Source organism: Hyperoodon ampullatus, assembly GCF_949752795.1.
Source record: "Hyperoodon ampullatus genome assembly, chromosome: 12".
In the NCBI taxonomy this organism is placed as follows: Eukaryota; Metazoa; Chordata; class Mammalia; order Artiodactyla; family Ziphiidae; genus Hyperoodon; species Hyperoodon ampullatus.
The window spans coordinates 36445580-36460633 of record NC_136925.1 but is presented as its reverse complement, the minus strand read 5'-3'; positions in this window follow the sequence as shown (position 1 = coordinate 36460633).

Here is a 15054-nt window from a genome sequence, read left to right as displayed (position 1 = left end):
GATTGAATTTTTGCTGCCACCTGTTGACGATAATTGCAAATAATAAATCTCGTCTCCACAAATCACGAACTTCCATAGTTGAAAAAGTCCTTAGAAATCCATCTCCACTACTTCATTTTATGAACAATGAAAGGGCTCAGAAGGGTTAAGTGATTTTCCCAAGGTCACTCCAAGGGGGTAGACCTGAGAGTAGACTGTAGGTTTGGGCCTTGGAATTCTGTGTTGATTTTCCTGTACGATGTATTCTCACTTGTTGAGAATAAATGGTGCTCTGAGGTAACAGAACACCTGAAATGCATGGTCCTCTGCACGCTTCCTGAAATACTGAGGTGCTTCAATCCGTTACACTAACTAGTAATATTTTTTGCCATATGGAGGAACAAGTCTATGTCTCTTTAAAATATTGTAGCACAGTGGCACAGTGGTTAAGAATCTGCCTGTCAATGCAGGGGACACGGGTTCGAGCCCTGGTCCGGGAAGATCCCACATAACGTGGTACAACTAAGCCCGTGAGCCACAACTACTGAGCCCGCGCACCTAGAGCCCGTGCTCTGCAACGAGAGAAGCCGCCGCAATGAGAAGCCCATGCGCTGCACCGAAGAGTAGCCCCCACTCTCCGCAACTAGAGAAAGCCTGTGCACGACAACAAACAACCGAAGCAGCCAAAAGTAAATAAATAAAATAAATAAATTAAAAAATATATATATATATTGTAGCAAGTAGGTCCATTTGATCTGATATTCAACACAGGATGGACATGTCTGGATGGAGTGGTAAGGTGGACTCACCAGGTGTCTGCAGGAGTGACCGAAGGGCCTTCTGGGAAAGAGTCCTTCTTTCTGAGAGAAGAGAGCTGAGGGTCACAAGTCTGACCCAAGAGGACATGAGATCCTGGGTGTGTCCCAAAGTGGCTAAAGGCTCGTGTGTGAGTCTGAAAGAGAAAGAGCTGAAACAAAAGAGTCAGTAAAACCTGAAAGAGTTCTTCACACTGTGGGCGCTGGCTTCCTCGTGAAAGGAGACAGCTCCTCTGAGGCTTCAGCCCATTTCACAGGCACCATCATCTCTCGGGGAGGGGCATGCATTCTTCAACACAGGCATCCCGTGCTTGCAGGAGCTGTCACCATGGAGAGTCAGGACAAGGGCAGAGGACCACATGGCCCCTGTCTGACCAGATTTATTAGCACAGAGAAAATATCCCCTGCAACTCCTATAATTAGTTGAGAGGGGAGACTTTTAAGGACTTGGAGTTCTCTTGATTACTAACGGCAGCATAGCTAGAGAGATGCTGTTTGATTTCTTTTACTCTGAGCACCAGGCTAGTGCCACAGCATTGACACTTGTTTGTTATTATATATTATTATACACTTGTTCATTGTTATCAATATGAAATTGTGGGGAGTTAATTAAAAAAAAAAACACAAAAAACCCTAGCAGTCACACTAACCTAATCTAAAGGAAAGGCATTTGACCTTAAAATAAATTATTTAATCTCTCTAAGCTTTGGTTTCCTCATATGTAAAATGAGAAAGTTATTAACCAACCCTTTCTACTTGCCTGAGATGTCTGAGAAAGTGCTTTAAAGTTGTAAGGCTTATTCAAATGGAGGGCAGTGTTTGTTAATTTAACCTATCCTTGCTTCTTATTGATTTGCAGTTAATTGTGACCATGTGACTTCCTTTGGCCAATAAAATATAAACTGAAGTGACCCACCACTTCCAGACAGGAGCTTTAAAAGCCAGTGTGTATTTCACTACATTCTTTTTTTTTTTTTTTGCGGTACACAGGCCTATCACTGTTGTGGCCTCTCCCGTTGCGGAGCACAGGCTCAGCGGCCATGGCTCACGGGCCCAGCTGCTCCGCAGCATGTGGGATCTTCCCGGACGGGGGCACGAACCCATGTCCCCTGCATCGGCAGGCGGACTCTCAACCACTGCGCCACCAGGGAAGCCCTTCACTACATTCTTGTCACCCTAACATGATGATTATGGAACACCCATTAGGATGGAGCCTCTATCAGTCTGGATGGGGTCCATGAGTACTACACATGAACAAAGCCCCCTACTGGTCCATACTGGACATGGCGTGTGAGCAAGAAACACACTTTTGTTGATTTAAGTCACTGAGATTTGGGGATTACTACCTCAACACTACCTGGTCTATCCTGACTGATCCCTGGGCCTATCCCACATCTGGGATACAAATGTAAAATATAAAGAAACAGTATGAGTCAAGTGGAGGTGACTGAAGGAGGGCTTCTTGGAAGGGATGTCTTAGGGAAAGATTTTTTTAAAAAGTCTAACAGAATAAGAGATAAGCATTACTAATGAAAGAATTATCATGTGCATATGGCTAGCTTAATTTGAAATATGGCTAAGAATCCGATGGTCAATAATAACTATGTGATGTTTTTAGACAATATCCAATACTAATCACTCATACACTATAATACCTGAACTGGCTTTAAGGAAAATTAATTCTTGGCCTGCATTTCTATGAGGCTTGTCTCTTAAATGAAGAGAAAAATAAAAAGCCTGACACACAGACGTCTTTTTTCTAGGTAGCACCTTTTTTTTTTTTTTTTAATTTATTTTTGGCTGTGCTGGGTCTCCGTTTTTGTGCGAGGGCTTCCTCTAGTTGTGGCAAGCGGGGGCCACTCTTCATCACAGTGCACGGGGCTCTCACTGTTGCGGCCTCTCTTGTTGCGGAGCACAGGCTCCAGACGCTCAGGCTCAGCAGCTGTGGCTCACGGGCCCAGTTGCTCCGCGGCATGTGGGATCTTCCCAGACCAGGGCTCGAACCTGTGTCCCCTGCATTGGCAGGTAGACTCTCAACCACTGTGCAACCAGGGAAGCCCTAGGTAGCACCTTTTTTATCTATCATGCCAGTGGCAGTCTCTATGAACAGGAGCACAGATACATGATCTTTAAATATCTGAATGTGGCCAAAAAGGAGACAGATCCAAGAGACATAAACAGATAACAACAGATTCTTCATGAACAAAATTTCCATCCCTGCTTATCGCTGCTGAATGTCAATTTTACACTCTCAGTGGGGAAAGGTATCTCCAAATCTCTATTATACCACTTCCGTCCACACCTTCACAGTGTTATGAAAAATGACCCAGAAGACATTGCTGAGTGAAAGGATACCTTACCAGGGTGACACAAGTGAAAGAAAGAAATAACCCAACAATGAGGCCTTTGATGGGGAGCCTGAGGATTTCCTAATAGCAAATAGGACGAATCAGTGGTTATGAAAGCAGCAGCTGCAGCTCCCATTAAAACAACATGCACGCCTCTTTCTCTGTCTTCCTAAGAAGGCTCGAGGAGAGCAGCTCACAGGGCTCTCCAACCCAGACAGGTCGAACTTCTCTGCCCTTCCTGAGCGCAAGAGGAAGAAAGCATCCACACAAAGGAAATATTTGTGTTGGCTGTCAGTCCAGAGCATGTTGACATCCCTGTTTTTAACAATCCACTGGTCAGTCTGGGTGTGGTCGCCTCCTTTTGAAAGTTGAGTCTTGAGGAAGTAGGTCAAGTGAGCCACTGTTGTTGTGCTCTCCTGAGCGTGGCTACATCCTTGCCCTCATTATGTGTGTGTCGCCTTGGAATTGGTGTCTTGCTGACCCATAGTGCCACCTACTGATTCACCAACCAGCATTTCTGGTTACCCCAAGTGACCAGCAGGGCTGGGCTCTTTCCTTCAAACAGAGTGAGCTGGGCAAGCAAACGACCTGTCAGGCTGAGAGTCGGAGGGGATTGATCAAAGTATGGGATGTAGTTGAGGAAAGACTGGTGGTTAGAGTTGAGATAAATAATCCAAGGGGACCAAGGTACATCTGCAGGAGGGAATTAGGAAATGAAAGAAGACAAGGACTGTGAGATGGTCAGAGGCAAGCAGACAAAGGGCTTTGAGGGGAAATGTGAGCAATAGTTCTGATTCACCGTCCGCCAGCTCTTCCCCCCATCACTGTGGCAGAGACCACCAGCTGTTCCCCACCAATCCTCTTCTTCCCGGTATGTAGCTGAGCTCCATTTTCCTGGTTCCTTGCAGTTGGTGTAGCCATGTGACTGGGCTCTGACTAATGGAATGTGAGAGGAAGCACCATGTGCTACTCTCAGGCCTGGCCTGCCTACTCAAAGTCCCCTTCTCCCCTTCTAGCTGCCTGTGGTGGTGACATTGGAAGCCATGGGTTAATAACAGCATCTCTGCGACCAGCCTGGATCTCTGCCAGGAGTAGAGCCCACCTTCTCCCTTTCCTACCTCTACCCGCTAGCGTGAAACTACTCAGTCCTGTAAAGTGAGAAAGAAAGACACTCTAAGTCGTGCTCTAAGCCACTGAATTTTTAGGACTTCTTTGTTGCTGCAGCAAAGCCTACCCTGGCTCTTATCATTTTTATCACATCCATGGTATGACCTGACTCACACACTATTATTTACTATCAATCCAGTGCACGATTCTCCTAGTTCCCTATCAACAATGAATATGGGAAACCTGCCTGGTTTGACCAGTTTTCTTCTCCAGCTTCATCTCTCCTCTTGCCCCACATTGTCATATGTGCTCCAACCATACCGAACTCCCATGCTCCCTCACATGTATCTCTGTTCCTCAGCTCTCAGCATTTCCATAGGATGCTCCCTGAAACACTCTTCACCTACCCCTCCCACCCCACCTCCTCCCTCCTGATCTGTACCTGGTTAATTTCTACTCCATCTTCCGATTGCAACTTGGCCATTACTACCTTGGGGAACCCTTCTTGTTCCCTCCAAGACTGAGTTCGGTGCCCTCTGCATTCTCACAGCCCCCTATCCTATAGGTCCTACTGCACTCATCTCCCTTCCAGACTCTAGGCTCCATGAGAACATGAACTGTGTCATATTCATAACTGAACCTTCGGATCTTAGCATGGCGCCTGGAATGTGGCACACACTCAATAAATATTTATTAAATGAAAATCTTACTCCTGAAGTGGCCATCAAAATCCTAATATAATAACCTGAGATAATGTTTGAGAATGAGACAATATATATGACATCTTTTTATAATTCCATTGCTTAATTCAATCCCTTGTACATGGATGTTGCCTGTACATACCTACGTGATTGTCTTCTTTGAGAAAGACTTGTATTTTTTATTTAAGGGAAAACCGGGCAAAATTTTGGTGCCTGACCCAATATTTGCATTTTATCCTATAAATGACTTTTATCCATTTTCCTAGTTGTCCTTCTGTATGCATAAGAAGTAAAATGTTTCCTAAATGATAATTGGAAAAATTCCAGAAAGATCAGTATAACAATTGAAACAATTAAATATGTGTGAGGAATGGATGTCCCTAATAACTGACACAAGTGCAAAATAAATACTTTAGGTAAATAGAGCAACACATCAGGTCAAGTTTAGAATTGAGGCCAAGGTGTTAATCTGAAGGATAGAAGACTTTAGTGGCTTGTCAAATCCTCTAGGCCAGCAAATAAAAAATCTAATCAGGAACTCTTAGACTTGTGAAAGTCTGTTGAAGAGAAGCTGATTTCAATGATGGAATGCACCCACGCACTCAAATATTCTAAGAGAATGGATTCTGAAGAGCTAAGGATACAAAGCAAAAAAAAAAAAACAAAAAAAACCAAAAAAAAAACCCTATTCTTGTTAAAGTTTTGAATTATTATGGCAAATCTTGATTTTCCAGGTAAATTCTCAATAACACACTTTGTGTTTGTTCTGATCATGATAAGAGATTGCCTTATAGTAGATAACATATTTTAAATATTTGTACATATAGTAGATAATATATTTTTAATATTTGTACATTCTTTTTAGAGCAGATTAAAGGCAGGCAGTCCTGGGCTGTACACACAGGCTGAGTGCTCTTGGCAGCTGTAGGTGACATGCACATGTGTTTTCATGGGAATGGTCTTAATCAGAATAGATGGAAGCAATTGGTATCGCTGCAAACTTCCTGGGTTTAGTACCTCAGGGAAGGGATATCTAACTCTACTTTAAGGATTTAGGTGAAGTATTGGACAATGTACTTGAAAACTAAGGATCAGTAGCTTAGAAAGTAGTCTCAGAAGTTGGCCTTGGAAGAAAACGTTCCCCAGAAGGATTAAGCCATTAGCCGGTGAGAAGACTTAAGGGAAGTCTCCCGAGAGCCTCATGCAACATTCGCAGAAACTGTACCATAGCATAAGCATTTCCAAGTTCTCTATAAATTGGAAACTTCCCCAGATGAGAAGTCTAATACTTAACTGCAAGAGCTGCCCCTGCTTGAATTAAAAGCAGAGCTGCCAACTCTGAGTCAGGCCAGCAGAGGGCAGAGCATGAACCTTGAAACCCGGTGGCCTGGGCGTAGGAGAGTTAGGCAGATGCGAGCATGAACTGGAGCCTGAGAGTGAATAAGGGGTAGGGGATTGCCTGTGAAATTGGGGCTGCCTTGACAACATAAAGAAACCATCAGGACTGAGTCCAGACTTCTGAAGAGTAGACTTTAGAAGTGTGCAATTACGAATTAGTCTCTACTTCACTTCAAAGAATAGGGACCAGTAAGCAGTTGGCTCCTGTTTCTAACGCCAGAGACAGGAGAAAAGGACCACAGCAAACTGTGCCCCAGACACTATTCCAGGAATCTGCAACTGGCACCCCAGGTCCTTCTGGCCCGGGGGAGATCCTGCCACTCTGCTCTCTCTTGCACACTCCCTCTTGACATAGGATAGGCAGGAGGCCTGCACAGTGGCACCTCGGACCTCAAAAAACCCTTATTCCCCATCTACTGCCAGCCACCTGGATGGGAGGATATCCTACCTTGCCCCAAGGTGCGAAGAGTATGAAGATGTTGCTTTCTTCCTTACCTACTGGATTCCAAATCATTAGGCTTCTATCTTAAAAAGAAGTTCATGTGTTATCAGAGATCAGTTTGGTTTGAGCCTCCATAGGTGGGTTGGAAAGAGAGGACGAGTGAGCTATATTTACTATGAAAGTTTAGTTTTGAGCCCAGTACCCAGTCTAAGATGTGAAAAGAGGTCGTAGGAGCAGCCAGAGTTGCTGTCCTTGGACTCAGTGGATAGAAAGGGTGGAGAGGGGACGCAGGTACTCCAGTATAAACCCAGAAGCCTCCCCGGACAGCGACTAGCTCTTAAGAAGAAATGCATGCAGAAAGACATCCTGAGGCTCTGAGCCACTGCTCCACAGCTTTCCTACTGGCAGCTTATTGAATACTGTTTATAAAAACGGAGACTTCCTTACATTACACTGGAATCAGTGTGCTTACTAGTGTTTCACCCCTGGGCTTTTACATCTTGTGGAAACACCCAGGCCCTGCCTTCTTGCTGGCCCTTAAATAAACCACATAGCTGATTGTGAATTCCCTGGGTACTGTGAGCAGGAATCAATCAGGCAAGACCTTCTCCAGGGCCCTCCTGCCCCTCTCTGTATCCTAACAGCTCAGACTCACACAAGCTCTGATTTCCCTGGCCCCACACTGTGGGTCTCATGCCTTCACTTTGATGTCTGCCTTTGGATCGCTCAGATTTGGCCGACTTCAAACTCTTAACCCCATTCTTGGATCTTGATCCCATAGAGTGGCTTTGCGGTTTGTCCACCACTTTATCCTACCTGAGGGGCACCCATTGGCCCAGAGGAGGGCTCCACTCCTTCCCTGTGCTTATGTGACAATCTGTTCAGTCTCTGGTCCCCAAAGCTCACAAAGGAAACTGTGAGTTGGCACCAGCTTTGTGGGCTATCTGGTGAAGAGATTCCCTCCATAATCTGACAAGTAAGTTGACAAAACAAGCCCAAAGAGTAGTCTTAGGCCACTAGTGTCTTTGATACCAGGGTTATGCCAGGAAATTCAAGATCATTTAAACATGAATTTAAAACCATCGATTTCCACAATGACTTCAACTGAATGGATGGAGAATAAGAAATCAATAAATACTGTCTGAGATTTACTCTTGTAGTTAAGAACACACACATACACACACACACACACAAGCACACTCCATAAAGACTATGACATCTTGATTTTTCAAACTGTAATGAATTATTTATTCAACTGCTGCCTCTGCAAAAAGTTGGGGCGGGGAAGAGATGCAAGTCTGTTCATTTTTTCATATTACCCCCTTAACTTCAAAGGGCTCTTGAGAACTAACATCTCCAGTTTTAAAGAAATGTCTACCTGCGTTTCAGCAACACCATCAGTTTTACTTCAATTTCTCTTGCTTCTGTTAAAGTCAAGCAAATATTAATTTTTTAAATTTATTTTAAAGTAATATGTATTGTATAATCTATTGTGTGCATACACCAAAGTTTATTCAATCTATTGTTAATGTACATGTTTTGTTTCTAATAGTTTGGCGCTATTATGCTCAAATACAGCTATAAACATTATTGTACATGTATCCTGGTGCACATGTAAACATTTCTCTAAAGAATGGAGAACGTTACTGGAATTTTAATGGAATTGCCAGTTGTAGTGTATGTGCAAATTCAACTTTACCAGGTGAAGCCAAATGGTTTTACAAATCTGTGCTTCACCCCTGCCACCAGCCCCCTCTGACCCCCTCAAGTAGTACATGAGCAGAGTTCTGCTTGCTCTACAACCTCTCTTTCACTTGATATTTTCAGAATTAATTTTTCTAATCTATTGGGTTTGTCATGGTACCTCACTGTGGTTTTAATTTGCATTTCCCCGATTACTAGTGAAGTTAAGCACCATTCTGTGTGTTAATTGGTGATTTGGATTTCTCCCTTTATGAAGAGCCTATTTAAACATTTTGTCTGTTTTCTACTGACCTGATAAATGCTTTCTTGTTGATTTCTCAGAATATTTAAAATACATTCTGCATACTAGATTTTGATAGCTATGCGTGCTATAGATATGATTGTCTTTAACGTAGACTTTTCCTTTCACTCTCTTTATGGTGTATTTTTTTTTTTTTTTTTTTTTTTTTCTGTACGCGGGCCTTTCAGTGTTGTGTCCTCTCCCATTGCAGAGCACAGGCTCCGGGCACGCAGGCTGGGCGCGCCCAGCCGCTCCGCGGCATGTGGGATCTTCCCGGACCGGGGCACGAACCCATGTCTCCTGCATCGGCAGGCGGACTCTCAACCACTGCGCCACCCGGGAAGCCCCTTTTTGATGTTATTTTGTTGTTTTGATGTTTTTGTTTAAGTTATTTTGATGTTGAGTTCTATGAATTCTTTGTATATTTTGGATATTAACCCCTTATCAGATATATTGCTTGCAAATATCTTCTATTCAGTAGGCTGCCTCTTCGTTTTGTTAGTTGTTTCCTTCACTGTGCAAAAGCTTTGTAGTTTGATATAGTCCCATTTGTTCATTTTTGCTTTTATTTCCCTTGCCTGAGGAGACATATCCAAAAAAATATTGCTAAAACCAATGTCAAAGAACATTCTGCATCTGTTTTCTTCTAGGAGTTTTATGGTTTCTGGTTTTACATTTGAGTCTTTAATCCATTTTGAGTTGATTTTTGTGCATGGCATTAGCAAATAGCCCAGTTCTCTTCCATTAATCTATGTGTCTGTTTTTGGGCCAGTACTATACTATTTTGATTACTGTAGCTTTGTAGTATAGTTTGAAATCTGTTCACCTATCTTTTCCTCTATATCATATAGTCTACTGTTGATTCCTTCTGGTATATTTTTAATTTCAGGTATCATATTCTTCAGCTCTTTTTGGTTCTTTTTTGTATTTTCTAACTCTTTGTTAAACTTCTCATTGTATTCATCCATTCTTCTCCCAAGTTCATTGAGTAGCTTTATGATCACTACCTTGAACTCTTTATCGAGTAGATTGCTAATCTCCACTTCACTTAGTTCTTCATCTGGTTTTATCTTGTTCCTTAATTTGGAATATATTCCTCTGTCTCCTCATTTTGCCTAACTCTCTGAGTTTTTATTTCTGTGTATTAGGTAGGTTGGTTATGTTTCCTGATCTTGGAGAAGTGGCCTTACATAGGAGATGTCCTATGGGGCCCAGCAGCACACTCTGCTCTGGCCCCCAGAGCTACATGCTATAGGGGTTTCCTCTACATGGGCTGCATGGGCTCTTCTGTTGTGCTGGGGCTGACTACTGTGGGTGTGCTGGAAGGTGGGACTGGCTCCTGGCCACTTGGCTGCCAGGCTCTGCCTCATGCAAAGTCTGCTAGCATGCTGGTGGGCAGGGCTGAGTCCTTGGGCGTTGCTTGGGGATGGGGCAGGGGGGAGCCCAGTGCTGGTGCTGGCCCACTGGTGGGTGGGGCTGGGTCCCCACACAGCTGGCTGCTCAACCTGGGGCATCCCAGGACTGGTGCTGACTGGCTGGTTGGGCAGGTAATCCCCCAGGGCTAATAGGCTCTCAAAGGAGAGAAAATTCAGCATTGCTGATTAATTTTCACTGAGTATAAAATTTACATTCTGGGGAAAAGAAAAAAAACAGTACATCAGATTTGTCAATCATTGTGTTCAATTCTTCTGTATTTTTACTGACTCTGCTTGCTCTTTAATTACTAAGAAATATTTTAAAACTCCTATTTGGTTGTGAATTTGTTCCTGTTTATTGTTCTGTTAATATTTGCTTTATATTTTAGGGTAGTATGAGGTTTTTATTGTATGTTCATACCACCAGCATTGTTTAAGAATCTACATCCTCTTCTATATTTAGTACTGTCACATTTGTTATATTTTGATAATTGAATGGGTATAAAATGAGACTTCATTGTGATCATGATTTCTGTTTCTCTGATTATTAATACTATTGTTCAGCTCTGAGTGTTTATTGATCATAAGTGTTACCATTCTGTCCCTAACCTTCTGATTTGTATCAGAATTTGTATCTGATTTGTACCTTTTATCCATTTTTCTATTGTTTGTTCATTTTTCAATCCAAGAGGAAGTTATTTTTATGTGTAGCAAATATCTTTTCTCTGTTTGTGTCTTGCCTTTTCACTCTCTTCAAAGAGTCCTTTGATGTCTAGAAGTTCTTTATTTTAATGCAGTCAAATCAGTCAATATGTCCTTTATGGTGATCTTTTTGTGTGCCATATTTAAGAAAATTTTTTCTGGTCCCAGTGAAGAAGGAAATTTCTCGGTGTTTTTGTTTAAAAGTCTTAACATTTTGCTTTTGAAATTTAGGCTTTAATCCTTTTGGAGTTTATTTTGGGGTATTTTTATTGTTTGGTTTATTTTTGGAGTTTATTTCAGTAAGATATGAGGTAGGAAAACAATTTTATTTTTTCCTCATAGATAAACATTTATTCTGACTCTGTTTATTAAGTACAGTTGACCCTTGAACAACATAGGGGCTAGGGACACTGACCCCCATGCAATAAAAAAATCCATGTATAACTTTTGACTCCCCAAAAAGTTTAATAGCCTACTGTTGACTGGAAGTCTTGCCAATAACATAAACAGTCAATTAACACATATTTCGTATGTTATATGTATTATATATACTGTATTCTTACAATAAAGTTAGCTAGAGAAAAAGAAAATGTTATTAAGAAAATCATAAGGAAGAGAAAATACCTTTACAGTACTGTAGTGTATTTAGTGATACCATAAGTTTACATAATTTGTTTGCAAGATGAATCATCTGTTTGTCAGTACCTACATCAATATTGTCTTATATGACACAAAATACTGTAGATGTTATACATATTACAAACACTAGGCATCAAAAATGAAGAGATAATATGAAAAAGAAATTCATATTTATTTACAGGTTCACAATTCATGCATTGATAATGAAAAAGCTTCAATGTGATAGCCTAGTGTAAGCAGTGTGATTGCTTCACAGCAGGCTACACATTAATGAATGAGTCATTATAAAATTTTTATGACATACAGTATTATAGTCATATGAAAATGAGTTAGAAACGTTACCTTTTTTTTTAAACCACTTACCTGTGATAATAGACTGATATGCAGTTTGTCCAACTATGAACGAGGCATACTCTACAGTAATGTGATTCTTTGAAAGCAAAGTTATAAAACAGTAAGAAAGCTAACACATTATTGTTATATTAAATATTACTTACCTTATGCCTATGTAAGGATAGACCACTATCTACATATATTTTATGCATTCATGACATACTTTTTCTTAATTTTTTGGGTATTTTTAGGCTACTTGGGTCATCTGTTTTTTTAAATTAGCACAAATCTCCAAAAAAATTTCCAATATATTTATTGAAAAATATTCACATATGAGTGGACTAGTGTAGTTCACACCCATGTTGTTCAAGGATCATCTGTAGTTCCTCCATTCTCCACTAATATACAATAGCACCAGGGTCACATATCAAGGTTCCCTGTATTTGTGCGATCGTTTGCGGCTATTCTAGCCTATTCCATTTTTCTATCCCTGTTCATATAGCATCCTCTCTCAATTACTGTAGCTTTATATTAATTCTTGATAGGAAAACTTCCCTTCCTTCCTTAAAAGTGTTTTGACAGTTCTTACACTTTTACTCTTCTGTATAAATTATAGAATCAGCTTGTCAAGTTCCACCAAAAAAAAAAGTAGAAGTATTGAGATTTTAACTACAGTTGCATTGTATCTACAAATCAACTTGTGGACAATTGACATCTTTTCAGTATTAAATATAGCAAGCCATGAACATGGGCTATTTCTCCATTTATTTAGGTTTTCTTTCATGTCTTTTAAGAAGGTATTCTGTTTCTCTATGGTCTGATCTTGCACATCTTTTTTCAGATTTATTCCCAGCTCCTTTATACTTTCTGTTGCTCAGTGGGTCTTTTTAAAATTAATTGTTGGGGCTTCCCTGGTGGCGCAGTGGTTGAGAGTCTGCCTGCCGATGCAGGGGACACGAGTTCGTGCCCCGGTCCGGGAAGATCCCACATGCCGCAGAACGGCTGGGCCCATGAGCCATGGCCACTGAGCCTGTGCGTCCTGAGCCTGTGCGTCCGGAGCCTGTGCTCCACAACGGGAGAGGCCACAGCGGTGAGAGGCCCGCATACCGCAAAAAAAAAAAATAAAAAAAAAAAAAAAAAAAAAAAAAAAAATAAAATTAATTGTTCTGTTTGTTTGTTCATGTACCTAGAAGCACAGTTGACTTTAGCACATTGATCATATATCCAGCCACAGTGAGCCACTCTCTTATCTTGAATAATTTTTTGGCAGTATTTTTGTTCTCTAAGTAAACAATTATACCGTGTAAAGATAATGACAGTTCTATTTTCTCTTTTCTAATCCTTCAGTGCAATGTAAAGTCGAAGTGGGTATTGCAGCATGCTTATTCTTCTTTTGAGATTATACATGGAATACTTCTAATGTTTCCATATTTTAAATGATTGTGGTTTTAGGGGTTAGGTTTCTTGGTCTTTATTTTTGTTTTTTATAGTTACCTAAATCAGGTTAAGGCCATTCTCTTCTATTCCTACTTTTCCTTGAGATTTTATTCATGAATGAGTATGGAATTTTGTTCTCTTAACATATAGAGATGATCAAATGGTTTTTCTACTTTCTATCATATTCAATACTTGTCCTTTTCTTTCATATTTTCCATCTCTTTGTCTCTCTGTATTGCATTTAGTGTCATTTCCTCAGAGCTACTTTTCAGTTCACTAATTAACTTTCTAATTTGATATTTAATCTATCCATGACTTTTTTATTTCACCAACTTATTTTTCATTTCTAAAAGGTATATTTTGTTTTTTTCCAAATCCAGTTGGTCATTTTAATACTTTCTTACAACTTACTATTCAGGGGATGACATTTTTTTCTTGAGACATTTCATATCTTGGCATTCTACATTATGTATTTGATCTTTCCAATACCGAAAACCCTCAGAGAGTCTAAACATGTTGCTTGTTACTTGTTCTTACTCTTATTTATAGTTTAAAAAATGTCTATGTAGAAAAAAAATAATCATGCTAGATAATTCCAATGGGGAATTTAATACAAGTAATTTGTTATACAAGTAGGATAGGCCTGGAGGATTGAAAAAGGAAAGGTAATGTTACCTGGAGATTAATAACTGTCACAAGCCACTCTTTCTCCTAAGGTTGGGGGAGCAAAGGGTGAAGTGGTGTCATGCAGACCCCGTGGTGCTACACCAACCGCACCGTCACTGGTTACTGCCACTTCTCTATAGGAAGCCACAGCCTGCACTCCCACGGATGCCGCAAGAGACTGGGAGGCCACAGTGCCTTTGATATTAATGAATTTGCTGCTGACCCCTTAGGCGCTGAAGGTTCCCTACCACAGATCCAACTATGCTGCAGCTCCAGCAACCTGCAGGGACCTGCAGGTGCCTGCCATTACTAGCACCTAAGAGAAAAGAGAAAAGTAGTGTCTCTCCTCCTATCCCTTCTCATCTCTGTTTTCTTCCATTGATAGAACCTAGCCAGGAACCCCCTGACGAGGGCATGTAGGAAATGCAGTTTTCAGGTTCACAGCCTCTAGCAATGCAAAGGATTTCAAAGCAATGTGAAAATGTTGCTGAATGCTAACAGACTAAAGCCAATATCGTTTCCTTGCATGATCTGTGATTGTGAGTTAAAACGTGGTTGAGTTAATGAGTAGAAAACCTCTGGGCCTACGTTAGGATGCTTTCCTTCAAAGATGACCCCTTTTAACAGACAACTCAGATAGTCATTTGTTTTGAGGGCAATCTTTCTGAAGTCTGTACATGGAAACTAAATTGCACAATTCCAGAGAGTAACATATACATAGAATGTAGTGCAAATGATGCCCCTTGGAATTCTTTATCCTGGTGACTCTATTGCTTCACACTCTCCTGTTTTTGCTCTTTTTTTTTTTTTTTTTTTTTTTTTTTTTTTTTTGCGTTACGTGGGCCTCTCACTGTTGTGGCCTCTCCCGTTGCGGAGCGCAGGCTCAGCGGCCATGGCTCACGGCCCCAGCTGCTCCGCGGCATGTGGGATCCTCCTGGACCGGGACACGAACCCGTGTCCCTTGCATCGGAAGGCAGACTCTCAACCACTGCGCCACCAGGGAAGCCCTGCTCATATTTTTTTAATGGCTAGTCTGTTTGGAGGGAGTGAGCAAGGTGTCCCTGGGAGCCTGGAGATGCATTAACAAT